The following is a 4510-nucleotide window of genomic DNA, read 5'->3' on the forward strand; positions in this document are numbered from 1 at the left end:
ACACTTAAAGCCAATTAGAAGATCTGTGGCTTTGGCAGCCATACTTCTGCCTCCACTAAGAGGAAATAGAGCTCAACTGGTTGGGTTCTCTAGAGGCAGTAGCTGTAATAAAATATTGAATTAGCTTGAAGTCTAGCCTCAAAGGAATGTAGCTGACTCACTTTTGATATTTGCTGAGAAATCCAGCACTGAATAAAAGTTAGAAATGACTACTAGGCTACATTATCAATATATGCTTTTCCTTATTGTCTTTCAGATGGCAAGAGGATGAATAAAAATTCTCCCTCTTTTACATTTCTCACTCAGTCATCAGATACTGCCTATGGTGAGTGAGAAATGACCTAAAACAATTTGTTGTCACAGGAGAGGATTTCCAACTTTCTGGCTTGTATTAAAGTTGCATTCTTTCATTTTTACCCCAAGAATTAAATTGGCCAGGCCCTGTTATTATCATCTTTTACAGAAATGGCTTTCATCTGACATTTCTATACATTATTCTTCTGCTTTTATATAGGGTCATTTGGTACCTTTTGATTTTTAAGTCTTACATAAAACCATAATAGAATATACTATCAGATACTATTTGCATGTCACTCACAGATATACATAATTCCCGGAAGTACTATTTATGCCTTTTTATGAAATTAGAAAATAAACACTTTATCACCTATCTTGTTTGCTTCTCTTTTTCCATGTCTGCCAGAGAATTTAGAGCCAAATATATCACTCAAATACCATATGCTAGTTGGTCCTTCACCTGTTAATGCCCCTCTGTACTGTGTGGTATCATAGTGGCTTCTGTACCAGAAATAGCATGGCCTTTGTTCATAGGTCAGACCAGGGTTCAAATCTCAGCTCTACATTTTGGCATTTCTGTGAACGTGGCAAGACACTTGATCTCTATGTATCCCAGTCTCCTTTTGTGCAAAATGGATAAACTCACTGTCATTTCATTAAGGTATTTGTGTGAATTAAATGAAAGCCTATGCTGTGGCCCCCAGTAGAAACTCAAGCTATGTTGGGCTACTTTCTTTAAGATGGACCACCTTGAATTTTATTCTTAGATGCTTTGCTGAGTTTAAATCTGTTCATGGTGGAGTGCTGACTGGAAAGAGTAAGGATATCTCTCCAGCTGTATGAAAGGTCTTTTGTACAGAGGAGGAAGAAAGTCTGAGGGAAGCCAGACAGCTGTTTACAATCTCCTACATAATTTGAAAATTGAACTTTCCTTGTAATCATTTGTAGCAAAACATGGTTTTAGAAACCTGCTTAACATAGTGCTCCCAGAAAGCCACTGTGGAGTTAGTGGCTGGAGTCGATTGATTGGTGTTAGTGTAGGAAAACTAAATCCTCTTCGTATCTCAATGTTGTCATTTAAAAACCTTGGCATGTTTTTATGAATTTTTCTTTTAGAATAAATACAAAACTATATGGTTTCTTCTACACTCTTTCACCTGACTTAACATCATAATTATAAAAATCATTTTCATAATGGGTATTGGGAAAATCAAGATTGTCTTTGGCCGTGGAATCAATTTTCTTAAAGAAGATATGAGATTCAAACAAGCAGGAAAATTATCCCTAAGTTATAATCTCTATTTTATTATCAATCTATTAACTAGTAAATAGCAAGAATTATTTGGTTCACCAGTACATTGTTTTTTAAAATAAATGAAACTACAAATTGAGGTAGTTTAGTTTAGAAGTTAAAAACACAGGCTGAGTCCTGACTACTGGGATTTAAATTCTGCTTTGCTGCTAGCTAGTGGTTTGATGTTGGGAAAACTACTTAATTTCTTTGTGTCCCAGTTGTTTCACCTGTAAAATGAGTGCATAAGCTCTCTGTGCCTCAGTCTTTTAATCTATAACATGTGAACGGTAATGAACATACCTTATAAGATTGTTATGAGGGTTCAATGATTTAATACTCGCAAAGCACCGAGAACAGTGCCTGTCATGTAATGAGTTCCCTTAAAAGAATTTTTTTAAATAACTAAGCAGTGTTTTGTAATTCTCATTGTGGAGATCTTTCACTTCCCTGGTTAGCTGTATTCCCAGGTATTTTACTCTTCTTGTGGCAATTGTGAATGGGATTGCCTCCCTGATTTGGCTCTCGACTTGTCTGTTGTTGCTGTATAAAAATGCTAGTGATTTTTGTACATCCATTTGTATCCTGAAACTTTGCTGCAGTTATCAGCAGAAGAAGCTGCTGTTAACTTTAAGGCTGAGACTGTGGGGTTTTTTAGATATAGAATCATGTCATCTGCAAACAGGAATAGTTTGACTTCCACTCTTCCTATTCGGATGCTCTTTATTTCTTTATCTTGCCTGATTGTTCTGGCTAACACTTCCAATATTATGTTGAATAGGAGTGGGAGAGAGGACATCCTTGTCTTGTGCTGGTTTTCTTTCTTTTTTTTTTAATGGTTTATAAAATGTACTTTTATTTTATGTTACTCTGCTGTTACCTAGGGTGTAACATTTTCACAAGGCTTTTTTGGGACTACAGTCAAGATTAGCAACACACAATAGTGGTCCAACTCTCTAAATAACACTCACTAGACAAACTGGACACCCTCTCACATGTGCACAAATCTGCATGGAAAAGTGCTAAAGATTTAGACTTGGACTTGTGTACTTTATTTCCCCTTTCTAGTGTATTAAGAAATGACATGCACTTTAATTTGCCAAAAGCAATGCTTGTGTTCCGGCAGCAACACGCTGCTTCTATCACATAGTAAAGTGAATACCAGAACTACAAAGGCAGGAGGTGTAAGTGAATTTTTATTGGGAAGGGAGGTTGGCAACTTAAATAGCAGCAAATAAAGAGTGAATAAGGAAACTTCCTGTTGCCACAGATACACAAGACCTCCTTATGTGATACAGGAGCCATTTCAATTTGTGACCCCTAGCCAGAGATGGCAAGTGCTTTTCCATTCAATCTAATACTTCTGGATTCCTACTAAAAAGGAATACATTAAGAGCATGGAAAAGTTGCTTATTGAAAGGAAACCCCAGAAGAGTAAGGGAGGGAATGTAGAAATTAAGAAGTTATGTGGAACACTCTTTAAATTGTAATTAATTACATTTTCTTATTTTCACAGTAATACAAAACACAGTCACTTGCAGAACTGGTTCAGATTACTTAAATACCAGATACATTTTTAGTCCTCTACATAAGTGTTTGGGAGTTACTTATGTTTATATGAAATGAAGCTATTAATACTTTTCTACAGCGGTACTGCACACCAGGAAGGCCAAGAAAAACACAAATCGAGGAATGACGTTTTCCCAAAGCTGCAGTGTGAAAAGACTATAAACAGTTAATTCCATACACATGAATGGATTTCTTTGCTATAGGAAATCCAAGTGGAATAAGGAATGGAGATGTGTAAAAAGGTTTCTTGAAGGAAAGAAGTACGACACCCTATATGGATTTAGTTTTCAGCCCCTTCTGCCGCATCACATTCTTCTCCTGCACTGTCTAATGTCCAAAGTGTTAGGTTGTCTCTAAGCAACTGCATGATGAGGGTGCTGTCTTTGTATGAGTCTTCATTCAGTGTATCAAGTTGAGCAATGGCCTCATCAAAAGCTGTTTTAGCCAGCATGCAGGCAAGCTCTGGGTTATTAAGAATCTCATAGTAAAATACAGAAAAGTTAAGAGCAAGCCCCAGGCGGATTGGGTGTGCGGGTTGCATCTCTTTCTTGCTTATATCAAATGCCTCTTGGTAAGCTCCTTGGGAATTATCTATCATTTGTTTTTGATCATCACCACATGCAACTTCAGCAAGGTACTGGAAGTAATCACCCTTCATTTTCAGATAGAACACCTTACTCTCTGGATTAGTTGCATTGGCTATTAAATATTTATCCAACAATTCCAGGACCCTTTTGCAGATGGATCTCAGCTGGACTCCACTTTCTCCTGATAGTCCTTAATCAGCTGCAACTTCTTGTTGGAGGTGTCAGTCTTCTGCTGATGCTAGGGATGACCTTCCAGGCGGACCTGCGGGCCCCCACCACGTTCTTGTAGGCCACAGAGAGCAGGTTGCACTCCTCGTGGGACAGCTCGGCGCCCTGCTCGGTCACTGCCTTCATGCAGGTGGCCATGTCGTCGTAGCGCTCGGCCTGCTCGGCCAGCTTGGCCTTCTGGATCACGTCAGTCTTCTCCATGGCAGGCGCGGGCCGGGGCCGGGCGGAGAGCGAGGAGAGCCAGGGCAACCACCCACCCAGAGCGGGAGGAGCCTCCAGAGCTGTGGAGGGGAGGGGCGGTGAGGCGAGAACAAAACCTTGTGCTGGTTTTCAAGGGGAATGAATGCTTCCAGGTTTTGCCCATTTAGTATGATGTTGGATGTGGGTCTAACATAGATGGTTCATAATATTTTGAGATATGTTCCTTCAATACCTAGTTTATTGAGAATTTTTAACATGAAGAGATGTTGAATTTTAGTGAAAGGCTTTTCGGCGTCTACTGAGATAATCATGTGGCTTTTGTCTTTAGTTTGATTTA

At 39.0% G+C, this 4510-nt stretch overlaps 1 pseudogene across 1 annotated transcript; it reads right to left on the reverse strand.

The window, feature by feature from the left end:
• Nucleotides 1-3437: 3437 nt before the first annotated feature.
• On the reverse strand, nucleotides 3438-4173 carry LOC101177248 (annotated as a pseudogene). Its single transcript, XR_001116633.2, has one exon. The product of XR_001116633.2 is annotated as a 14-3-3 protein theta pseudogene (transcript).
• Between the last annotated feature and the right edge of the window lie 337 nt (nucleotides 4174-4510).

This window comes from Nomascus leucogenys, chromosome 12 (assembly GCF_006542625.1).
Source record: "Nomascus leucogenys isolate Asia chromosome 12, Asia_NLE_v1, whole genome shotgun sequence".
Lineage (NCBI taxonomy): Eukaryota > Metazoa > Chordata > Mammalia > Primates > Hylobatidae > Nomascus > Nomascus leucogenys.